This window comes from Neopelma chrysocephalum, unplaced genomic scaffold (genome assembly GCF_003984885.1).
Source record: "Neopelma chrysocephalum unplaced genomic scaffold, ASM398488v2 Primary Assembly neopelma1_22b, whole genome shotgun sequence".
Lineage (NCBI taxonomy): Eukaryota > Metazoa > Chordata > Aves > Passeriformes > Pipridae > Neopelma > Neopelma chrysocephalum.
The window spans coordinates 27,270,186-27,296,865 of NW_020897690.1; the positions used below are offsets into that span (position 1 = coordinate 27,270,186).

The 26,680-nt window shown below is 37.3% G+C and overlaps 1 long non-coding RNA gene across 1 annotated transcript in view; it reads left to right on the forward strand.

Annotated features, from left to right (window-relative positions):
• Nucleotides 1–26,680, forward strand: part of LOC113964981 — a 48,800-nt gene that overhangs the window by 14,766 nt on the left and 7,354 nt on the right. The window contains exon 3 of the long non-coding RNA XR_003533377.1: nucleotides 23,132–23,198. This is a non-coding gene — a long non-coding RNA (uncharacterized LOC113964981). The remainder of the gene's footprint in view (nucleotides 1–23,131; nucleotides 23,199–26,680) is intronic.

The window sequence follows — 26,680 nt, forward strand, 5'->3', positions numbered from 1 at the left end:
ACCCCTATTTTTCAGATCTCACAACACGAAATCATATTAAAATTTAACAAATTTTTGGTTCCTTTAAGAGTCTTGGATGTTCTTGATAGCCCCATTTATTATGCATACAGTTCCTATGTATGCCCAAAGGGAACGTTTTATGGCAATTAGATTCTTGACCACTCACATCTTTATCTTACAGTCAAAGGAAAAGGAAACTCTGGCCTTAGTCTTACCACATAGAGGTAAATTTAATTGGTCCTCAGATGATACTGCACTAATCAAGATGTAGGAAATTGTTTGCTCTGCAGTTCATCTGGAATCATGATATTTGTGTGAAGTGAACCTGAAAAGCTAGGTGAAATGTACAGGTTGTGAACTCTAGCTAGAAAGCTCTGAATCATTAAAATAACATCATTTGAAGGCATATATCACATTAAGTTATACTATGCACGGAACTAACCTACAGTGCTGTTTCTTAGAAAAGTCTGTACGCCGTATGTCCTTTGGTGGAAAAAAAAAATACTCTGTATTCTTTAAAAAGCTATTTTTGTAATAAATAATAACATCAGTTTACAATAAAATTCTGAAGAAACAGCATTTGTAAAATGTAATTAGACAGTAAAAGCTATTAAAAACATTCAGTCCAACGCATACATGACATCAGCCAGTGGGGAGAAAAAAAAACAACAAACACAAGAAAACAAAAACCTATATTTCTTCAGAAATCAGGCAGCTATGCCTCTTTAGAACTTGAATAGGCTCTAGTAGAGACAGAGTTTCTGAGCAGAATAAGAAAGACCCAAATTATCCCTAATTGTGGCTTGGTATGTAAGTCATTTAAACACCTAAGCCACTCTTATGGTTTAATATGCCTGTTTAGGTAGATAATATATTCTTTCTCTAATAACTGCAGTGATATTTCTTAAACATAAGCTTTTTTAACAAGAAATATGATAGAAGAGAGCATATTTCATTACTGTTTTATTTTAAAATGTTAAGAAAAAATAAATAACTATGTTCATGGAGCACTTGCATTATATCAAAGTACATCCTGAACAGGCTTTCTATTGAATATATAATTGAAATATTTTGTTATTTATTTATTACTGTTGGCTATGAGGCTTTTTTTAAACATCTCAGAAATAAAAATGTACAATCCCCCCTTGCCCCCCCCTCCCCATTCACCCCTAGGTATCTATATTTTTTTTCAGGCAGCTATTAGGATTATGAAGAATGACTAAGAAAATTAATTAAAAATTCAATATACACAAAGGGTTGTAATTTACAGCCCATCAGGTTAAAAGTATTTCTCTTAGTTCATAACAAGTTCCACGTGTGTTAAAATTCAAGAAAATTAGTCTTAGTCCTATATATTATATTTCATTTTTTCATTAAAAAGTTACTTAAATGCTTTCATTAACTGGAACATTTATTTAGATATTAAGGGAAATTATTTCTAATATGCAAATGATCTATTTAACACCAAAAGGGGAAAGAGGCAGTAACAATTTTAATTAAAAATTCAATCCTTACAGGATTTTCCCTAATCAACTTAGAAATATTGCACAAACGCTTTATTAAATTGCAAAGTATCTGGTTAAAAGCTATTCACAATGTGATGTGCCAAATTATCCCTCTCCACACGAGATCCAGTTCCTACGAAAGTCAGTGGCAAAACTCTGACTCCAGAAGGTAATATGTTCGATGTATGATTTCACAGTAGTTTCCTCAATAGCATAAAATAATGTGTTCTAGGCTTGTTTTAGATCTGTCTAGATGGATGTGCAAGGAAAGAAGAGGAATGTGACATACACAGATACACCTGTTGTCCTCTGCGCCAACCTCTCGCTGTCTCTACCAAGGGAGAGTATATACATGACACACATGCTTTTTTCCCCTCTCCAGAGCAGGGAGATGGAGGTAGAAGGTGGAGCAGCTGAAACACTTGCATTATTTTCTTTTTGTGTTGTAATGTGTTTGTTTTGCCTGTCTTGTCTTATGGAAAAGATAATACTTTCTTACTGGGAAAATCCATCAGCAGCATAATGTCTTAGAGTTAGCAGAGGAAGTGGACACAAACTGAAGAAGCTGTGGGGACATTTGGAAGCGTTTGAGTTTGCAGGGTCAGAATACAATTAATAGTTGAGGCAGGAAGGGATCTCTGTTCCCACTTGTGTTCAAATATGGCAAAGACATTTGGGTTCAGAGTGAGCACCATGTGGTTCAGACTTAAAAAAGCTGCTTCTCTCCCTTCTTCTGTCATTGACCTTGGGGCATGGTCTTGTGTAACTACTTTCATCTCTGAGTGTTGATTTTTTCCTTTCTTTTTTTCTTAGCTTTTATCTCCCTCTCCATTTGAACTGTAAGGTTTAGAAGAAGCAGTGTCTCATGACAGGTATAGTTATACTGCACAATGAAACTCATTTATTATCTAGGACCTATATAAGGAGCTGTAATATCAATAATTAATAATCATGAACAGTGCCTGGTTACCGATTCATTAAAACTAAAATTTATCTAAATTTTACTAGATCCTGAGATCCCTGAAGACGGGCCATACAAACCTACTTACAACCCTGCCAGCCGTTTGACTAGTTCATATTATCATTGGACTTAATCTTTCCAGAACTAAATGACCTCATGCACATCAGCAAAGGAAATAGATTGACATCAGCAAAAACTAGAGCAGTGTGAGCTGTACCTGAGCTGGTAAAATATCATCTTAGGAATTCTTAATTCCTACAGCAGTTTGTAGGAATTGGCATAAATCGAATAAAATTGTGACAGAACATGGAAGCAACTCTCATTTTTGTACTTTGAAGGGATGAACCTTTCTTTCTATACTCAAGCAGGCTACATATATAGTGTTAATGCCTCTTTTTGTCTAAACTTCTTAGGAGTAAACCTAAGAGCTAGGAAACAGTGGAACAGAGAAAGAATGTGGATATCTGAATCAGGCCGTCTGACTGATCCTCCAGGTCTTGGCTTGGGGAAAACTAATTTAATTTTTTGCCAATTCAAATAGTTTGAATAGTGAGAAACCTCTACCCTCCCTCTTTTCCCAAGTTCCCAGCTCGCAGGGCTGTTTCTCACCCGGTTCCCCTCCCTCAGCCCTGGCTGCCGGGCAGCGTTTTGCCCTCCCTTGCCCAGGCTTTCCCCGGGGCTCTCTCCTGCCCGCCCGTGGCTGAGGGGCTCAGCCGTGCCCTGCGCTGGGGCCACTGGAGCCGCTGGAACCGGCGGGGTCCGTGCAGGGTAGCCCCGGCCGCCCCACACAGGGACACCCCGGCACAATCCCCAGTGCTGCTGCCACCACCGGGATACCTGCACCCGGTATAAAGTAAGACTCAGAAAAAGGTGCAAATCAATTATCTGACAGCGTACTTTGGATAAGAACCCCAAATTACAGAAAATTATATTTAATGACAAAACTCACTGAGATTTTGGAGATATGTGCTTTTTCTTTTTTCCTTTCTTTTACTGGAGGCTGTTATTAAAATACAAATCCCTTTCCTTTTGATTGCTTTTTATTTGATCTTGCTCTGTGGACGGTTTTAACATTGGGAAGGTCTTTTTATCTCAACCCAAGGAAAGGGCAACATGAAAAAGTATGTGTTTGTTCCTTTGAGCAAAGCCTGTGCTATTGGGAGCTCTGCCTTTTGGGAGATAACCCTGTCTTTGCTTCTTAAACTCCATCTGAAGGGACAATGTAGAAGTCCGTGGTTTTGCATGAGCTCAACTTGTGCAGACAGGGAATATTCCATCAGGGAGTTGCTTGTATGCCTTGTTGGTACTGAGGTAGAGGAGTTGGAGACCCAGTCACTATCTGGAACAAATGTGTGTATTTTGTTTTAGCTATTAAATTTGTCCTGTCCTGTCAGAAGGAGTCCTGAAATGGCTGGTATTGTTTTCCTCAAGAGTGTAGCATATAAACAAAGCATAAAACACACACAGAAAATAAAAGTAAAGAACAGGAAAAAAAAAAAGAAAACATAACAAAAGCGCCAAACATAGAAGAGCATGATTCCCCACTGTGCCATATTTTTGGGCAATAATTTACATTGATGCACTTTGGATTTAATTTTCAGGAGCTCAAAGCAACTGGTTCTTTTTCTGAGAATTTTTGAAAACAGAGCCAAAAGAGAGCAAAATGATAAGCCTAAATACTGTACATTTACTTTGTAATACTTTTCTCTAGTTTCAAGTGCTATATGCAATACAAATCAGAGATCATTAAGGCTTTTAATAATTAAGTGCTTTGGTGCTTAATATGTACTAATTGAGACTGAGGAAATGGTTGGCATTACTTACCATTCTTTTTCTTTACAATTTTGTAAAATTGCACTGTGTAGAAGGCTTCTAAATTTACTAAAAGTCCTAAGTTTCCTAAAATTCAGATCAGAAATAGAAGAACACTGGTTTAGATAAAAATGACCTCCAGCAGTTAATAGAAATATGATCATTTTATATTCCAGTATCCAAACATATATCTTAGTACTTCTACTGTTTTCCTATTTATAGTCTAACTGAAACAAACAAGCAGGACCAAAACTTCTATTTACTCCTTTAATATTTCTTTGGATAAATTGGATCTCCTAAAAGAAAAAAAATAAAATTTGTGACTTTTTTTCCTCACATAAACACCATTGAAATTCTGAGCATTTAGAGATCTTTATGCCACTGCTTATTAGAGCTGGTCAGGCACTTGATAAATGTTTAAGAAGAAAACCAGAAATAGCAAAAAGTAACTGTCAGTGCAGCCATTTAGCTGTTGTTGTTGTTCAGTCTTTTTGTAGCTTCAATTTCAGCATTTCAAAATGAATTTTCATTATGAACTGGAATGAAAAGATAGGATTTGGAAAAATCTATTAAAAGTTCAGAGATACATTTGCTGAAGGCATGAAGAGTTTTCATTTGTGTCAAGCTTAAACCTTATTTATTTATACAGCATTGTATATTAATGCAATAAACTTTTATTAGAATAAAAGTTAAATTGTAAGTTATTTAAACTGTGGAATAACACATGCACTAATCAAATAAAAAAAATTATAATTATTAATTTGGAGTCTTTCCTACAAAATATTTAATCAAGATGATGATCAAAAAAATCACTTCCATGTGATAAATCTTCAGTGTTCAACTCTTCCTTCAAGAATATCTCAAGCTGCAGAAGCACACAAGCAGCACTTGAGGATGAGAATGACTTGGCCTGTGGGAAGCACCTTGCTTCATATTATTAAGCAACAGTGGAAAATTAATGTCATTCTCAGCAGTAACCCAGTCAGCAACATGTGCTCTAAATGAAATAGAAGGAAGAAGGGAATGTATGCTATGTATTGTACTGATTGCACTTTTGTGTAATGACTCACTTTAACCCCTGTGCTGAAACCAACATACATGAAATCTACCACAACTGAAATGGACTTTTCTTTCTTTAACACTAAACTATCATTACACTATCTGATATTATAATTACAACAGCTCAACTTCCTTAGGAAAACCAGTTCATTTTAACTTCAAAATGAAGTTCAATGGAGTTGACTTCAGCAATGATCAAGAAGGGAATGAGAGGAAACTGAAAGGAAATGTTAATGTCACAGGGGTGTGTAGGGGAGGTTAAGGTTTACTCTGCTGTTAATAAATAGCTAAAATTGCATGTTTAGGAGTACCTAACCAGTAAATCTATTGGATTTTAAGGTTTTCTTTCCAGTGTTGTATGGTTTCAAAAATGTTGTAGTCATTCCAGTCGTGGATGGTTGTTACAAGGCACCAAACAATGAGAAAAAAAAGGTATATCTGCACAGTCCTCTGCATGCTGACACACGTAGTCTGGTGCTTTCCAATGCAGATGAATGTGAGTCAGCTCAAAATCCAAAGTCATAAGCCATTTTTAGAAAGATGCAGCTTGGTTAGCCAGGCTGCTTCTCCCCAGATACTTTGTGCTTTTGGAGTCTCTAGACAACTTGCTTACTCTACCTTTTCTGGCAGAGTATGGGAATGACTGGGAAAAAGGCAGGAGAAATCAGAACACTCTAAGCTTTCTTTGTTCTTTAGTATTTTTCTTAAGACTGTACCTCTTAGGGGAATATCCAAGAAGAGGGATAAATTGTGCACTACTATTCCTTTGCTTCCCATGTTCTTGGAGCAGTCTGAAAGAAATTGTTCCTCCCTAATGGCTCCAGCAGAGGCAAGACAGTTGTATCCTGCCCTTAGACAGATTGTGACTCTGAATCTAGCCCATACTGGACAGTTTTGGAGATTTTAACAGACAGATGCAGACTTTGAAAAAAATACTACCTGCAGAGGCCAAAACCCACAAGGTGTAACAGGTTTAAACTACTTTAAGGAACAGTGCTAGTTTTCAACATTTGAGAAAAGACTTAGGATTTGTAGCCACCTTAGTAGTGCACAGGAAATCAGTTTTCTTGAGTGACGTTAAGTGGATATGAACTGAGAAATGCAATGTTTATTTTCTTCCTAAATGATTGCAGCATTAAGCATTAGGGATAGCTTCCTTATCTCTAATGGCTTCTAGTAGTTATACAGAGTCTGTATAGAGGTATTACACTGTGCTGTCTCTTTCAGCTGTAATGTCAAGCCCTTCCACCTACTCAAAGTTATCTATATATTGAACTCATGCCAGAAAAAAAAGAACACACAGAAAGGTAGTTGAAAGCCATGTTTGATTCCTCTTCCCCAGGCATTGCTTCTGTCGTGCCAAAAGAGGTAGAATAGGATTAATGCTGTTACCACTACTGTAAGTGATCTTCAGCTGAGGTACCACAATGAAAAAAAACAACTATTCTGTCAAAAAAGTGAACACCTAAAATGGTATTTCAGTTTTCCTTATTTCTGCAAATAGTCATGAATTTTGAGGCACGTTAATATTGTTTAATGTAATTTAAAATAATAAATCTGTATAATCAAGCACCATATTTCCAAGGCATTAGATTTTATCACTAGCAACAACATTTCACTCCCATAGAGAATGTAAGTGAAAAGTTTGAAAGGCCGTGCCATTTTTATGTTATTTTTTAGATTATTTTGGAACCAAACATACGAACACATCTGTTTCTGGGTGATAAACATATTGACTTTCTTCCCTTCTGGCTATGCCAATTCTTTTATCAGGTGACTCTTTCACATCATGTTTCTTACTTCTTGTTAGTCTAATGGGGACAGAATTATTTTTTAATACAATTTTAATACAGTTAATTCTTTTAATAAAATACAATACAATATTTCTGTAATATACAAGTTTACAATCATCTGTGTCTCAATATTTATTTCTCCCTCAAGTTTCTTTTCACAAAGAAATATAGTATCTTGTTGACCTTCACTGTCATTCAGGTTTTTATTTTATCTTCTGTGCATTTACTTCTGACATTTGTTCTGCTTAGTACCTTTGCTGTTCTTTCTGTTTTCCTTGTTCTCTTTCTGTCCCCTCTATATGTTTATGGTTTTAGTGATCTGGAAAAATGCTCATCTGCTCAAGCTTATACTGATGCTACAATTCCTCTTATTTTAAGATTTTAGGAGTTTAAAAAATTTTAGGAGGGATTTGCATATACATTTTTAAAATAATTTTTTCAGATCTCTCTTTGCCATGTTCCCATTAACAGCCATTCTTCTATTTCTTGGATCACCACTCATTTTGTTTTTTTGTTTTTTTTTTGACCTCACTACATAGCTGCTTTCAGTTGCTTTCTGTATCTCACATAGCTATTCTCATTAATTCTAAACTTTCCTGCCATTATACTGAATTCTAAAAATAGCATTCTGTAATTTCGCTGCCTTGGACAAAAATATTAAATTATTTGAAATTATCATGTATTAAGGGCAAAGGATGATAAGTTGCTGTGCTAGATAGAAAGTTAGTACCATGGTAAAATAATGTTTGACAATAGATGATGTGTTTGTTAATAATGATCTTCATATTACCTTCTTGTAGAGATTTGGGAGACTAGGTAAGAACATTTGTGCTCATGCGTGTATATAGAAGAGGTATACCGAGTATACCCATATATCAAAAAAAAAAAATAAAACCAAAAAACCTGTGAGACGTGGTAAGCAATGTCCCTAGGGTTTTTCCAGTCCTGGGTCCATGGTATATAGGTCTGATTAACTGTTGTGCCCTAATGAAGACACAGGCATCCTGCAATCCAAGAGAGGACTGTGCCAACACTTTGTCTTGTCCAGTACAGTGCCTCCCTCTCTGTCGTGAAATGCTGCATGGCTTCAGTAAATCATAGACATGGGTATATTTGCTGTGTGGAATGCAATCTTTTCTTTGATGTTACCTACAAAATAAAGTGTGCTGACTACCTACATTAGGTAAGGACTATATACAGCTGTGTAAATTAAAACTGGTTGTGATAGAGAGGAAACTGTGCAGGAGCAAGAAGATTTCCCTGTGCCTTTGCTGGGGATAAAGATTGCCTTGCACTAGAATAAAGCAGTGTCTTTCAAATTCAGGAAGATTTATTCCAGTTTAAGTAATGTTATTACACTATCAAAAGTATTTTTATCACTTATGTACACTTTTTGATTCCCTAGTATACTCCTTTTATTATCCCAAGGCCTTGCTGCACATTTTTCAACATTATTTTAAAGTGGATTGACTCCTTCTTAATGAATAGAGCAAAATTCTCGGTATTACAAAAGCACTGGACATTGAAGTCTTATATTTATCCTTGGGCTTACTAGAGATGGCAGGGAGGTTGAGAACATCTCTATCCTACCCATGATTCAAACCTGATCTACAGGGATTGTCTTTTCTTTTTGAGAGAGAGATAATTCAGTCTGCAGAATTGAGCTTGACAGAAAATTTTTTGTCGATTATGTATGAAGCTTTGAGATATACTATTCTATCAACTAGGGAGCATGGATAAAAACTGCAAAATTCAATTGCTTTAAGGATCTTTAATACTTCAAAATTGGACTGGATATTTTTCTATTGAAAGTCTAAAACTTCATCCAACAAGACTGTTTGACTCATATCTGAATTACAAATTATTTACTATCATAAAAGTAAATAAGTTTATTTTCATGAAAGACCAGAGATCAAGCACTCTGCTTACTTCTGGAGTTATAAGTCACTTCTTCCAGCAGGACTTTGATTATTTGGTGGAGTTTTTCAAATTGTTGATTTTAGTATCAGACCCCTTTCTTAATTCTTTATTCTGTGCAGAAGACCTCAGCAATCACTGAAATGTTTAGTTTACAGCCCTAGAGACGTGTAGAATACAAACATATAATCATAGAATGTTAAGAGTTGTAAGGTACCTTAAAGATCATCTAGTCCCCACACCTGCCACGTGCAGGGACACTTCCCACTAGACCAGGTTGCTCAAGGCCTTATCCAACTGGCCCTTAACAATGCCAGGGTTGGGGTATCCACAACCTCCCTGGGCAACCTGTTTCAGTATCTCACCACACTCACAGTAAAGACTTTCTTCCTAATATCTAAGGTAAATTTTCACTCTTTCAATTTGTATCCATTAATCTTTGTCCTTGATCTAGAGCTTCTGACAAAGAGTTCCTCTCTGGCTTCCCTGTAGGCCCCCTTCAGATACTGGAAGGTTGCTGCAGGCTGAACAGCCCCAACTTTTTCAGCCTGTCTTTGTAGGGGGGATGTTCCAGTCCTCTTATCAACTTTGTTGTCCTCCTCTGGACTTTCTCCAACAGTTCCATGTCCTTCTTATTTCGGGAGCGCCAGAACTGTGCACAGTACTCCAGGTGGGGTCTCACAAAAGCAGAGTAGAGAGGTAGAATCACCTTCTTGACCTGCTGGCCACATGCCTTTCAATGTAGTCCAGGATCCAGTTTGGCCTTCTGGGCTGTGAGCACACACTGCTGGCTTATGTTGAGTTTTTTGTCAACCACCACCCTCAAGTCTTTCTCCACAGGGCTAGTCTCAGTCACTTCTCCACCCAACCTGTAGGTGTGCCTGCGATTGCCCTGATGCAGCTGTAGGACCTTGCACTTCTCTTTGTTGAACTTCATGAGGTTTGCATTGGCCCATCTCTCAAGACTGGCAAGGTCTCTCTGGATGGCACAGACGTAGTGGAAATAGTCACAGACATAGTGGAAATGGGAGCAAATACCGATTCTTTGATATGATTTTTTTGGAGCCCACGCATTCCTGTGTTCCTGTTGTAGCAACTGTGCAGGGACTGCATTTTCCTACATTAACTTTTTTTGAAAAGTGGATGGTTCTTAAAATTGTTTTCCCCCTCAGTAATATTTTAAGACAAAGAGCAAACTGAATATGGATGTCTTCTCTGGGTAGGAAATTATAGAAGAAATAACTGCTCTCTGTCTATGATCAAAGTACTGGGAAAAGTACAACCAAACAAAGGGCATGAATATCCCTGTAGGTTTTGAGCTTCTAAATCAATCATGCACAGATAGTCATAAACAGCAGATTAAAGTAAATTACTAACAAAAAGCAAGTTAAACTCTGACCTTTCATACAAAACTTTCCTAACATGCAAAGACTCAGACTAAGTCAGGAGCTAAACTGGTATCGTCCAAGGATATGCTTTGTAGTCCTGTCTTCTTTAATTACTGCAATGTCAGTTCAATGGTTCTGTGAATAAAAAAAGCTTTTTTTTTTTTTCTTTTTTTCCCAAGCTAACTAGCATATCATCTTCCTTGGCCTGTTTACCCTCAGCAAAGGAAAACATGTTGGAGACTTCAGGTATGAAGTGCATGACATTTTGATGCTTTGATCTGACTGCTGTACACACAAGTGGTTAGGGTAGAAGTAAAATGTCTGGAGTATTCTCGCAAAACAATGTCTGTTGTGCCTGAAAATATGTGTGTTTCTATGTAGATGATCATAGGCATGCATTTGTGAATATTATCTTCAACATCTTTTATTTTTCCTTTATTTTTCTTTTATTTTTCACATCTTACATATCTTTTGGATCACTACCTGTGAAGTCACACCCCCTTATTTGATCCATTGCCCCTCTCAGATTATCATTGACCTGAGTTTTAAAATACATATATATGGACTTTTAAAGCAACTCAAGACTAGTTCATGAACTCTTTCTCCTTTTTATACAATTTCCGTGGGTTTGTCCGCTGACGCATTGTTTAAACAGAATCCTGTATGAAAGCTTCTGTGTAGAAAATTAACAATAAAGACAGAAAGGATAATAAGCTTTCAGTCTATTGTATACTAAGGGAGAGAAAGCAGTGAGTGATATTCACCCCTTCACAGCCACCCCTGGGCCTCTGTTTGCAACCTGGAACTACTGAGGAAGTTCACAGTTGAAAGTCTTCCTAAAAACTGGAAAAAAGTGTAGCATCTAGACAGGTTAAAGTCATGATATATCAGCAGTTTTTCATCTGCACTGCCCAGCATTTGATAGGTGGTCAGTATGAAATTCACAAATAGACTTCAAGCTGTATTATACATGTTTAAACTAAGAGTAGAAAGGAGTCCAAGATAAAATATTAGATTAAATCCTAGTGTTCAAATCAGGATAATCTAATTAATAGTTAATGATGATCTAAAGCCTTTAGTGCTGTCAGTTTATTTCTCTTTAGATAAAACACAGCTCTCATCTCTGAAATAAGTAGTAGGTTTTTATAACCTTATGCTTGGTTACTAAAGAGACACTGCAATGCATTAGTATCTATTAATAATATTGTCAGCATCATGAACAATCATCAAATAATTTATGTAGGTGACTATATTTGTGAAGAATTTAACACACAGCTTGCACCTACACCCACACAGGTTATCACAATGTGATACTTTTTATTAGTATATGTTTTGGGTTGAATTGAGACAAATAACATCAGAGTGGATGCTCTAAGTCTTTACATATGTGTTAAATTTAAATATAAAAGCTAAGTAAAGTGAAAACATTATAGCCCTGGAAAAAATAAGATGGAATTGTATGAATAAAGAATAAGAACAGTTCTTTTTCTGTTTACAGGCATATTCTAAAATTCAAAGAGCAAAATATTGTGTTCCATCTGAAATGTAATGATCATGTGCAAAACTGAAGAACAAAATCAATTACCATGCTGATTTGCACAAATTAACAGAGTTGCCAGTTTAAGGAACTGGCCATTATTAAGGTATTTTTCTAATTGTCTCCTTTAAATTTGACAGAGTCAGACAGCAGTTACCTCAGAAGAGCCTTTTACACTTGGTTACTCTTTTCCACTTAATAAACATTTACCTATTGATTATGTTTACTTTCTCCTGTCCCTAAGATGGTAAATCTAATACCCTAAAATGAACAGGCATGTGTCTCACAGCCAGCATTATTATTAACAAGATTTTGTGAAAGTATAAACAATGATGTTGTGTTTCCTTTAGTAACAAATGACTTATGCTGGGACATTTTAATAGCTTTGTATTACCTTCTGACATGAGATCCATTAAGATGTCACAGTTGCAGCTGAGTGCTTATAATCTGTTTCACCTCACTTTGTGTTTTGGGGAGGGGAAGGATCAGGCACAGTCCCAGGGTATGGGATGAATTTGTTATTATTACACGGAAGACATTTCATTCACTGCTTGATCTTCAGCCTATTGAGGTCACTAGAAAAACTTCTATTGACTCAAGTGGTGCTGGATCAACCTCTCAGAGAGCTTATAAATGTTATCTAGTTCTTGTCAACAGTAAGAAAAGGAAAGTCAGTGTGAGCTACAAAAAACGGCACTACTTTTGTCTGAAAAGAAAATTTCTACTTCCAACTTGTTTAAAGCAGGGAAAGTTTCAGCAACCAACAATAATTAGAAAATAATGACAAAGAAATCCTTTTTTTTAGCTGCATTTTTGTCCTAGTTTCTCCTCTTGCAGTTTCTTATTGAATATTTTTTGCTACCTCTTTTCTTTGTCATGACCCAGGCTCTTCAGCTGACTTTCAGGCTCCTAAACATGCCGTTCAGTATTTTTCACCCTTCACAAAAGAGTGTACTCACCTCCCACCTTGCCACTTCTTCACAGATTTTTTGGGTTTTTTTTTGCTATGACCTCTGTCCCATCTGCTTCTACTGCTAGTTTTGTGTTAAATTGTCTGTCTTTTCTTTGTCAGTGGTTGCATCAGGTCTCAGAAGTGAAATGTCTTTGGAACACTGAATTTTTCAAATAATTTTGTAAGTAACTTAGAAGTCCTGCAACTTCCACTCCCTGCTAAATCATTTCCCCAAACCGTTACCAGACAGTAACAGGCAGCACCCTTTTTTAGAAATCTGATATAAAGGAGCTTTCCAGAAACTAAAAATATTAAGAACAAATTCCTTCTTGTCTCTACCAAAATAAATAGGCTTTTGGTTCTGTGATTATGTATCAGATTTAGCACTGTAAATATTAGCTATGAAAGTGAATTAGCTTGTCTACTCCTATTACACTTTAGTTTACAGTAAACCATTCTTATGTCTTCTGTTTAGTCTAATCTAGTTTCCCATGAACACTTGAATTGTATCCTTAACCTGAGGGAATTTTTTCCAGTCTGCAAGAGTTGCTTTGTCTTTCAGTATCTACTGAAACCTTTTAATGAATGTTAGAGACCCGTAACTTCAGGTTACTATGCATAATAAGTGAATCCACAGTATTTATCTGTGGTGTCCTAGGAATTAATTTGGTAGGCACAGATAACTGTCCCCAAGTTAACTTGGAAGATGATCAAGAGATAACCCAGTGTCATCAGTTTTGGGTTCTTGAAGCCATGGGCCATTTGCTTATAAAGAAAAACAGCAAGACTTAAAAGCATACAATTACAAGATCAGCATGCAAATCCTGTTAAATCTCACAGCATGTAAAGGTTACCAAGGTGCATATTATAATTATCTATGAACATGCACACACACAAACACAGAGGCAGAGGCAGATATCTATGTTCATTTTAAAGGACTTTCTCGTACACTAGCAAAAAGGGGAAAAGAGATAAATCTCCTTCTGTATCACAGTCTGTAATGTTCTGCACTGCTTGCCATCACAAAATGGCAACTGGACTGCACGCTGAGCCGGTTTACGCAACTTTGGATGCTCCATTAACAAACAGAAGTGTGTAACAGTAAGAGTCTGATTGCTCAAATACTGTGCTGTTGTGATGCTGGAACACTTCACAGTCATTGATTTTTCTGTCTTCAGCAAGTATTAACATCTGAAGAGGGTTGCCTAGCTACTGAAAAATTAGGTTGATGCTCAGTACCAGCTGTGTACCTTGGCCCATGCAAGAACCTTGGTTCCCACAGGATCAATACTGGGAAGCTGTCAGAGTACATTGCTGTTCCCTTCCAGTCTTGACAGGCAGGCTTTCCTTTCCACTTTCAAAACCAAGGTACAGGGATACAGAGGTAGAGGAGTGGGGAATTGCATGTGTGGGCTCCCACTTCAGATACAAATTTACATATAATTCTTGGGGATTCAAACCAGATGACACAAGGTATGTTGAGTATGGCGAGAAATTGTATGAGTCTCAATTACACAGCTAGCCTTCCTACTTCACTGGTAGTCATTGTCTGTAATGTTCTAATAACAGAAAATAGTTTAGTGTTAAGACACATTCACAAGTGGAGAAGACTTAGGTTTTCTGCTACATTATCATTTTAAGTTAAAGTGCAGAGAAATTCCTACAGAAGAAATGCCAGGCTTGTCAAGTTATCAGTTTGTCATGAGAATAGGAACGTGGAGCTGCCTGTAGATGCAGCAACAAGAAATTTTTTTCTTTACCGAGATTTGAATCTTTATTTGAGATCTTAAGATATCTTTACATGGGTTTAGTGTTCATGAAATAGAAGAAATGGCAATGTTCAAAAGTTTCTTGCACAGCTCTGCATGCATATCTCCATCCTGATCTTCAAAAGATGCTCTTGGTCATTTGTTAAAGGGAGTCAACCAACAGCATCAATATTTTGTGACTGCTGCAACTAATAATAAATTGAAACCATCAAACTGATTTTCACTAGCAGAAACTGAATATAGATATCCAGAATGTAACAGCTAATGTGTTTGTCTTCTGTTTAACATCTTTCAGAGTGTGTGTGAACTCTTGTACTTATGCATCTTTCTTTTTATATATCAGCATTCATAAACTTCTTTGAAAGGAGACAAGAAGCAAGATCATGATAAGCCCTGCTTTGTGTATTGGTGATAGAAATTGGTCATGCTGCCAATATGAAGGTATTTAGAGCCTATGCACCAGTGCAGTGCTTATGTTTTCTTCCTCCAAGAAACAGTTGCATGTAGCCTTAGATTAATGGGAATATGAAAAGAGCAACCTTAATTTTATGCAATAAAATATAATTATAATTGTAATATAATATAAAATATAATAATATCAAAGCAATTGATATATTATCGAATGAACTACAGAGTACAGTCTGAGCTACTTTTATCTTTCTATACACATGAGAAATTACCAAAACTATCCCACTACTTTAAGATAAGTCTCCTAAAATGATTCAACAGTACAACATGTAACCATCTTACGAAACTCATTTAGTGCTGTCGTCCCTGAACAGGAAATGAATTTCAATAAGGAAAACAGAATGAATTAATTTTTAACTGTTGCCATGATTACAGGTCTAGCTGCACAGCTGTTGTCCTTTTGTTCTCTGTAAGCACATCTACTGAGGCACCAATTTTCAGGCTTTTGCCAGTCCTAAACCAGAAATTATCTCAAACATGGTGCATACATATCTACTGTACTTACTCATATGCAGAGCCCTGTGGGCATCAATGAGTGTAGTGACTAGTAAACTTTTTCTAACCAGACAGTATTTAAGTGAAGAAAGCATAAAGACAAAAGTGATTTCAAAGAAAGAGGCAGCACACAAGACTCTTTAAATTGATGAATCTTTTACAGTGACCTGAAGTGGACCATAATTTTCAAAAAACATTTAAAAACCTTTGTGGGAAAGTCCCCATGCTTCTGTCTGTTACTCATCTACTTGAGAAAAAAGGAAATTACCTTAAATTTCAATAGTGCTTTTGTTTCCGTTGTTCTGGGACAGCAAGTGGGACAACAGGTGGGTGTACGAATGGATGGGTGGACAGATGGATGGATGAATGGACGGATACAACCTAGAATTCTGAACACTAAGCAACCAACTTTGTCTGAGTAAGTCAATTTGCTTGAAGATTGACTTACCTCATCACCACTTAGGCATTAGCTTCTGTTTTCTTCTATACTTCTCAAATAAACCACCCCCAATAATTTAACCAGTATCTGGTTTTCATAAATGTTTTAAGTGTACACTTAATTCCATGACAGCTGTATTCTTGATTGTAGGTTATATTCTTCAATGTATTTTAAACTAGATCCCAAAACAGTGTCAAGTTTTTTTCAAGATAAGTTATAATCATTGAAATTTTAATAGTATGCTGTATATTATTCGTCTAAAAATCTTATCACTCTTTGAGAATATCTTCATGCCATGTTCTATATAATATGGATAAGGTTGATGCCAATGCACTCATTTCAAAGTGCCACTGATTTTTTTTTTTTTTTAAATTCCCTGACCCTCAAAGGACTTGGGTATGTACTTAGCTTTCTCCTTTATGACCATGGACTTTCAAGTATGTGGGACTACAACACAGCTACATTTAAGCATGGGAATTTCTGTCTTTGTAGTTGGGCCTGGTTTTTGATCTCATCCAGGGCAGAAACTTTGGTCTATTATTCTATAACCTTATGAAAAAACTGATCAGAAGCATGCAAACAATGAATTAATACTTAAGTCAATTTCCATGTGTCTCTTGATTTTTGTGACATTTGGAAATTAGGTTATAAAAGCTATTTACTTGTCATCAAAGATTTGTTTCTTCATGACCTGTCTTATTCTATTCTATAACCTGGAAAGGAATGCATAACATTGAATTATTTTAGACTGTGATGTTCAAAAGAGCAGGATGAGGGTTTGAATACAAGATTGAGCTGGAAGAGAAGCTGGGTTGAGAAATATAGTGTATTACATGAAAATATCAACACTGCAAAAGCAGAGCAGAGGATCACAGAACCACAGAACCATTTAGATTGGAAAAAACCTTTAAGGTCATCAGTTCCAACCATTAACACAACACTGTCAAGTCCATCACTAAGCCATGTCCCCAAGAACCACATCTACATGTGTTTTAATTACCTCCAGGGATGGCGACTCCACCACTTCCCTGGGCAGCCTGTTCCCATGCTTGACAATTGTTTCAGTGAAGAAATATTTCCTAACATGAAATCTAAACCTCCCATGGTTCAACTTGAGCCCATTTCCTCTCTTCCTATCGCTTATTACCCGGAAGAAGAGACTGATCCTCACCTCGCTACAGCCTCCTTTCAGGTAGTTGTAGAGAGCGATAAGGTCTCTCCTCAGCCTTCTTTTCTCCAGGCTAGACAACCCCAGCTCCTTCAGCCTCTCCTCATCAGACTTGTGCTCCAGATGTTTCACCAGCTCCATTGCCCTTCTCTGGACAGGCTCCAGCACCTCTATGTTTTTCTTGCAGCGAGGGGCTCAAAATTGAACACAGGATTTGAGGTGCGGCCTCACCAGTGCTGAGTACAGGAGGACTCTAGAACTTCCCTAATCCTGCTGGCCCCACTATTTCTGGTACAAACCAGGATGCCACTGGCTTTTTTAACCACCTGGGCATGCTGCCAACTCATAATCAACTGGCTGTCAACCAACACTCCCAGGTCCTTTTCCTCCATTCAGCTTTCCAGCCACTCTTCCCCCAACCTGTAGCACTGCATGGAATTGTTGTGACCCAAGTGCAAGACTCAATATTTCACCTTATTGAATTTCATACAGTTGTCCTCAGCCCATCAATTCAGCCTGGTCAGAACTACGTGTAGCCTTCCCACTCTCCAGCAGATCAACACTTTCACCCAACTTGGTGTTGTCTGTGAACCGACAGTGTGCACTCTATCCCCTCATCGAGATCATTAATAAAAATATTAAACAGAACTGGCCCCAGTAATGAGCTCTGGGGAACCCCACTTATGACCAGCCATCAGCTGGATTTAACTCCATTTACCATCACTCCCTGGCACAGGCATAATTTTTTTTTAATCCATTGAGGAGGAAATGAATCCACCATGTGTGGAGCTGAATATAAAGGAAAATATATTTTATGGGTTTGAATTTTCTGAAAAATATCCACAGAAATCAGGAAGCAGTTGCATAATCCATCCGTCGGTCTGTGTTATCTGCCACCACTGTGCCCATCAGAGACTGTGATTTTTATTGTAGTTTTAACAGAGACGCTGGATTTTCAGATTTAATCTCATAGTGTAATCCCTTGAAGTCTTCCACTGTTAAGCATTGGTATCAATCATCAATCATGTTGATAGCTATTAAACCATAGTACCTTAAAGATTATGACATAGTAGATGCTTCTTTCTAAAACATGCTCTGAATTCTTTTGTTGAGAAGACACAGAGAGAGAGAGACGTGTGTGTGGTATGTGTATATATGCACAGAGAAGTTAAAAAGGACTGAGTCTCTAACTGTTCTTTATGTAGGAGAGACAGAAAAGCAGAAGGGGAGGTATTAACAGAGCAGTAGTGTGAGGAAAAAGTCTCAGCCCTACTCAGTATTCAGCACTTTGAGGAAAGAGTTTGCACCAGAATTCAGTGGACAATTAGATACAAGTTAATGGAAAGAGCTACTGACTCACATTTGTGGTAATTAAATGACATGAATCTGACAGACCGGCTAATGTGGATGGCAAAAGTTTCTTCTGTGATTCTATGATTCACTCTTTTAGCATATTTGCAGATTGGGGACTGACAGATTTGCTCATTCTTATCCCCACAGAATTTCTATTCAACATTTTAATAATTAGGCTGTGGGTAAAAGGTGAGTGAATGTCATCATTACTGAAAATAGGCACACACAAGGGACAGGACTATAGGCAAAGTTTCAACTGTAATACAAGAAGCTTGGACTGAACTTTTCCCAAATTTGTAGCTACTTGGGATGATGCTAATCTTGATTTTTGTAATTAAAACAAAGCAAAAACACATGAGCTTATAAAGATGTTTTGTACAGTTTAGCTGCTATGCAAGTACATATAGCCATGAACTGCCTAAGCTTGTAGAAAAGATTCAAATCAAAAGTCATACCAAAAGCAGAGAGGAGCAAGATGAGATTTAGTCCATCCGACTTTGCTCTTCCTCTTATTAGTTCTAGTCAAACTCACATCCATTCCTGAGTCATAGATAGTTGTAGAGCCTGCCTTCCCCCAGTCATCCACTCTGGCAGTGCAGGATCTTTTAATTGTGACCATAAGAAAATTTATTCTTCCTGACCTACCTTTAGACTATGTGCTCTGCTAAACACAATAAAACAAAGGGTAGTACTTTTTTGTGAATTTGGATGGATCTATGCTTTGACAATTGCTACTTATAGCTTTATCATTCTACAGGATACTTTAAGACACTAAGTTTCTGTTTACTGATAAAAACCTTCATATATAATATATACCTGTTTTTTGTAATTGTGGAATAATTCAGAAGGAAGTTCTATACTTGCTATGCTTAGTTATTTTCTTCAGATTTCTTACAAATGCTGAGGCCTGAAGAACTGGCCCTGAGCCAAAGTTGACCTATAGGTAGACCCTCCAACCTAATATTATATTTAGCCTAGTATTGCATTTAGCCATATATTTGCTTATTAACCAAGATTCTGCATAATCCTTAGTAATGCTTGAAGAATACACATTCATGTTTGTTAGCACAGCATATTATTAATAATTAGTAAGGTTTGTATGTGTTATAAATATGACTTTTCAGCCAAGGCCACGAAAACAGTAGGCCTCACATGGTTGCAGCTGGTTCATATTTGAGATATCAATGTAGCCATAATTCTGTATTTAGAGACCAGTCAAGGCCATGGGGCATTTGATAATAGTCAGTCCAAACTGACTCCCTTGGTCTCCCTCTGGGCATTGGCCAGGCCTCAGGGGAAAACTAAGGAGAAGAATGAAGACAGACTGTTTTTCCACACCAATCGAGTGATGGTGTAACATGGTTGGTTTAACACTATGTTAACTGGACCCTCTCTCAGCAAAGATGGAGGCTTCCCCTATGGGTGGACACACCACACAGGATTTCTCAGTTACCAGGAAGAGGTTCTACAGTCCTTCACTGTGATCGGGGCCTTCCCAGCTGAAGTGCTGTATGAATGATGATAATTACTTAGGGTAACTGATGATGTATCTCTCTCTTAATCACTATAAGACTTTCTTTGTAGTAATGATTAGATGCGTTACTAAGTGTATCCTTTCATAAGCCACTGCTTCTTTTGTAATTCTTTACTGGTTTGCACTATAATAAACTTATACACTTATTCTTTAAAGTTGGTGACTGTGTTCCTTGAACCCATCCTCATTGCCCAAGGTGGGGTGGGGACAAAACAGATTGGCAAAACACAAATGTCTGATCAAAATGTCTAAATTTTTCTGGAATTTTCACATCATGTAACTCCTCCAAAAATTTTTAGGTGCTAGGAGTATTTGCAAAAATTCTATTTCAGAGAATAGGACTCGCATCAGTTAATGTCTACAGAACTCAAATACATTCATTTAAAAACCACTGCCAAATTATTTGTGGAATAGAAATGCACAATAGCTATAGAATTTTTAAGCTAACCTGTAGATCTTAAAGGATTAATAAAATTTGTCTATAGATTTCAATGGATTTGAAGTATTTATCCTGTCAACATTTTCCGTAGTAACATTTTCTGTAAGGGAAGCATTTTGCAGACTCTCAATTTTAAAATATTAAAGATCAAAGTTATCCTATCTATTTAAAGTATTAGCACATATTTTTTGTGGGTTTTTTTGGGGGGATGAGTGAGTGATGGTTTTATTTTATTGCTTCCTGGACTGGATTCAGTCAGTTTTAAATGTGATTTACATGGGAGTTTTTTGTTTTGGTTTGGTTTTTTTTTCCTACTTAGTGCTACTTTTGGGATTGATACTGACTGCTTAGATGACTCTGAAGCTAGTTAGAAAATACCTAAATATTAAATAGATGCATGAGTGCATCTTGGGAAGGTGGTATTATGGATGGAGAGCTGTCATCACATCCTTTTCAATTACTTTATCATGTGCTCCTGTGGTGTACACCTGTGGCTTGTTGGCAAGGCATTTAATTCAAAGGACTATTGAACACCATGCATTTTCATACAGAATCAGTGCAGAGTTATTTAACACAGGTGTTTCTGTAAAATTGGGATACATGGGAAGATTCACAGTGTTCGGTAGCCTTCAAAATTACACCCACCACCTGTGTGGTGAAGTAGTTTAGAAATAATACCTCACTGATGTCAGTAATAACCTCTGTTGTATTACAGTTAGGCATCTGCATGCATTTATGCTGAACCATGGTTCAAGCATACGACGATGAAATTTCTCAGGTATTTAAATGTTACCAACATTTCCAAATATTCATTCTCTTAAAGGCACAGTACCTACATGAGTCTTTTTTTTTTAAACAGGATGTTACCAATCCTCCTGGCTGTGGACTTTAAGAAGTCAAGCAAATTTTACCACATTCAAGAAATATTGTATCGTGAAACATTGGGATGGCTTTAATTCTCTATAAGAATAAACATTTTCACATGTATATAATTTTAGATTATAAAGGTACCAGCAGTGCTGAGACTGAAGGTGCTCATGTCACTTTTTTTTAATGTTTTGAGGGGGTTTTGTTTGTTTTTTTTAACATAAGGGCAAGACTCTTTCCACTTCCGTGAAATGTTTATATTTGAAATGCCAACAGGGGTTCTATCCAGAGTCAGCTTCACAAAGGGGAAAACAAGTGCTTCCCCTGAGTTCCACCCAGCACTGTAGAGTGACCACTTGAGCTGGCTGGCAGAATCTGTGAGAAACAGGATCCTGATGTATCATTGCTAGAGTTGGTAACTCACATCTCACCTGCAGGGCAGTTAGCCACAGGGAACTATGTACTTTCATAGGCCCTTTGTGGGATGATGGATAGAGTTAAAGCTAGAGGCGATTCAGAATTTTAAAGTAAAAAGCAGCTGCAACTCCCAGGATGGACTGAAGTCGACATGCTCCCCAGTACAATGATAAACATCTGCTCAGAGAAACAGAATGGACTGCAGAAAGAAATGAAGATTACGTGCCCCCCTCCATTCTAATCCCAGCAGAATGGGAGAATATTGTGGTCCTGAGACCATACAGTACCTGTCTGACAAGGGAGAATCAAGATGTTCTCCTGATGAAGCCAACAACCATGTTGAACCCCCTCCTCAGGTGCCAAACCATGACCACCACCACCCCCCATTAAATGCACCAATCATAAATAAAATATATTTATGACTAGAGCCACTCAAACTTCATCCAAACATAAAGAAAATAGAATAAAAGTAAATTGGGAATGAGGGGAAAGTGGGAGGAGACTTCCACTGGAACTGCTAGGATCAGTTGACAGGCTGAGTCCATCTTTTCCCCTCCCAGAGGGATGCCTTGGGTGAGAAATATACTCTCCACATGTTGAATGCTGCTTTTAGAACTAGAGCTTTTGCTTGTGCTTACCGCATAGCATATTAGTAGATTGCTTCATATTAGAGCTTGTACTTGCTTAATACATGTATCAGTATAATGCTTTAAAGCATATTTTTGCAGTGGACACTATCACTGACAACCTTCGAACCTTATTAATCTGTTATAAATTGTATTAATAAAAAGTGTTATTCTGTAAACTGTTCAGTGAGTCCTTGCAGTCATTGGCAGCGGATAACACCAGGTGCAGTACCCGCTGAGAGGTCTTGGCTCTGTTGAGCTCCCCCTAATGAGGGAGGTCGAGGTACCCTGCAATCTTGTAAATCTGTTGGTGAAGGGTCTCACTTGGGAGACTGTCAGGCACCAGGGGATGCCTGACTCTCCTGGGGATGCCAACAGACAAAATCTAAACTGCCACCTTTCACATGACACCACTGCTTTGTAGAAGGTGCTCCAGGGAAGCTACACCTTGCTTCTGAGTAATGTGATAGATTCTAGTACCCAGGTGTTTGGAAACATATTTAACTTGAGCTTTTCCTTGTCTCAGTTATGTAGCTTTTGCTAGATGTTAACAATGGAAGAGATAGCCTGAATTATGAGTTCCGGTACATACCACTCAGTTACTGGCAATTGTTTTTTGTCAGTCTTCACAGTATCTGAATGGATTTTGGAGGGAGCAGTAAAACTAACAGCTGATAAACCACATATATAACCACAGTGGTGTTAAGTCATTCAAAGGGAAGTTTGCACGTATATCCTTTTTAGGAAAGGTTGGGGGTTTTTTTTGTTTTGTTTTGTTTTTTGTTTTTTTGGTTTTTTTGTTTTGTTTTGGGGTTTTTTTTGGTTGGTTGGTTGGGTTTTTTTACTTTTTCTTTTTTACACTTTTTTTTAACCTTAGTCTTATTTTTAGAAATAACTAAAGTATCCCCAAAACTTTCACCAAAGGTTGAAACGTTGGAGGTTTGGCAAATTTTATTTTGCTAAGCAAAACGCCATGAGAAATGTCAGGCAATCATAAGAGGTGGTGCTAGCTGATTTGTTCCAGTTTTACTTCTGTTTCATAATAGTGTAACTATTGATTTCTCTATAGCTAACCCAGTAGCCAAATTAAATTAGCTGCAATTAAAATGAAAGCAAAATTAAAAAAAAAGGATGAAAAAAGGAAATCAAAGGACTGTGAAGAGCTAAAATTTAAAAGAGTTGCAGAGAATCTGGTCCAATGTGAGAGCTGATATTTCAAGGACTATCATAGCAAGGATGGCAGAAGGCCAACATGGATCAGCAAGTAACTTCTGATTGAGCCTAACTAGATAAAGGAAGAACACAAAAGCTGGAAGCAGGGATAGGGTAGCTGGTAGGAATACAGAAGCATTGCCTAAGCATGCAGAGATGGAGCTAGGAAAGCCAAAGCTCAGCTGGAATTGGAACTTGTGAGGGATGTGAAGGACAGCCAGGAAGGCTTCTATATGCACATTGGCATAAAAGGAAGGTGAAAGAAATGTGGGACAGCTTCTCGGTGGGGCTGGAAAGATAGTGACAAATGACATGGAGAAAGCCAAGGTACCCAATACTATTTTAACTCATTTTTTTCACTGGTTAGATTTGCCCACATGCCTTCTAAGTCCTCAGGCCTGTTAGCAGAGTCTGTGGGAGAACAGTATTACCAACAATAGAGGTAAGATCAAGTGAAGATGTACTTAAGCCATAAGACAAACACAAGGTCAGGGGGACACAAGGGTGCTGGGGGACTTAGCTGCTGTTGTTGTGAGGCTGCTGATAATTTGAAAAAGAGAAACAATACCCCATCTTGAAGATGAGGAAGAAGGAAGATCCACAAAACAACAGACCTGTCAGCCTCAGCTCACGTCCGACGAAGTCTTCACTAACAAACTGGATGCTTATGCAGAGTACACTTCCCATACATTTCTGGACAATAGTGGCCTGAAGAAAGGCTGGAAGATGGGCGTGCTGTTCAAGGGACAACACAATCCAGAGAAAAGGGATGAAAAGAACTGAATGAAGTTCAGCTTTGGTAAATATAAGTTTCTGCACCTGGGATGGACTAAACTCATGCAAGACTGCAGTCTTAGTGTCAGCTGGCTAGAATACAACTTCACAGAATGCAGGACCCGGGTTTCTAGGTGAAAAACCAGATGAACTGGAGGAGTCAGCAGTGCACCATTGCATCAATGAAGGCCACCCTCATATTTGACTAGATTAGAAATAGGGCAGCCAACAGTTCAAGCAGTAAATTTTGTGCCCCACTTAACTCTTATGTGATCAAAGTATTGTATTCAGCTTGGGGGTCTTTGATACAAAACACTGACTTAGCACTGGAACAGTATAGAAAGATGGACCCAGGCTGTTATCAAAGGTGCACACTGGAAGAAGGAGAAGCAATGGACAAAAACAGGATAATTCTAACTAGATACAAGGGAAGCATTTTCATCATAAAAGTGGTCATTCAGGTAGAGCAGATGCCTGGAGAATATGTGGGATTTCTTCTCTTGAAGATATTTTAAACTCAACTGGACACTATCATGAGCAACCTGATCATAGTGTGGTGGGGTAAGAAGTTGGGTTAAATGGTCTTTGGAAGTCCCTCCCAACCTATGTTTTCCTGTTATCATATAGAAATGCTTAAGACAAACTTTATATTCTAAGGAAAACAGTCACAGTGGCAATTGTGCTGTAGGGTGTAGATGTACTTTAATTCTGTTATAAAATTTATCTACTCTATATTTTACAGTTAACAGATTATATAACATAATTCTCTTGAGCAGAATGCATCTCTTTAACTCCTAGATACCTAGATAGCATGAAACCTTTATGACATTAAGGTCTGCTGAACTCTTCCAGAATGCTGACCATCTAGAAGCTAGTGTCTGTATAGAATATATTTGTTCAAATACCCTGTGGAGACAATATATCTATCTAGTCTTAAATGATGTTTTACAAAAAAAAAATTTACAAGCAGAAGGCATAGCAAGAAAGTAGGGTGATAAAAAAATCTAAAACACAGAGCCATTGATGAAAGTGTTAAACTAAAAAAGAAAAAAAACCCCACCTACAACATTGCAATAAAACAGAAACAAAACCAAAAACAAACAAAAAAAAGAAAAACACAGCAAAAAACTAAGCCAATGCCAAACACCTTCCTTGACCTTTTGGAGCAGAAAGAGAAAAACCCAAGGAGTATATTTTTCATGGAAATGAAAATTATTGCAGAACATTTATTCACATATTTGAGCATAGTCCTCTAAGATCAGAATTAATCTTGATGTAGTTCGTCTGAAGGCCCTAAAGTTGCATCAAGGAACAATAGGTACGTTCTTCCGGCACACCATCCAGTCGTTACTTTATTAATTTGTTCAGCCTGTTAAAAAAAGAAACAATTCTGACTCCAGAGCCTCCTCTAGTGTCCTAAAAATGAAAACTAGTCATGTATACTCAAATCAAAGCAAAGTAAAGCAAAGTACAGAATCACTGATGAGTCTTGCCAAGGAGGTATTCTTAAGCCTACACCTTTTACTTCCTTCTTCTTAATTTTCATGGTGCAAAATGAAAATTTCCAACTGCTTTCACATCCCCATGTGTTTTCTCGTGTTTTTGACTGGTAAAAGATGTAATAGCTCAGCCCTGCTTTTTCACAAATATTAGCAACAGTGTTTGAAAATACAAGAAGGAAACAAGCAGATCCCCCACTCCAGTTTTCTGTCTCTTAACACTTAGCTAGTTACTTTTATCTTGTTCATGTCCATGCATCAAAATTGAAGAAGTCAATTATTAAGACAGTCAATAGTTATACCCAAGCCCATTTGGAAAGCTGATACTGTAGCATTTTAATGACACCCTATGTTTTTAGGCAATTATTTTAATGAATATTCTGTCTGATTTTGCTAAATACCGTGCTCCAATATTTCCTTCATTTTTCATTACATACCTCATCAGTGTTTTGAATATTTCTTTTCCAGTAAGTTGTGTGTGCAGTGCCAACAGTATTGAATCAATACATCATTTTATGACCATACACTTTTTACTACCAACTGTAAATCTAGTGGTTTTTTTAAAATGTATGACTTCAGTTGAAAAGCACTCAAATTTTCTTAGGTCAGCATTAAGTTATATATATATGTAATTCATAAGGAATCAACATGAAAATTATGTTCCTTGCATGCTCACTTTTAGTCCTCGTAATAAAA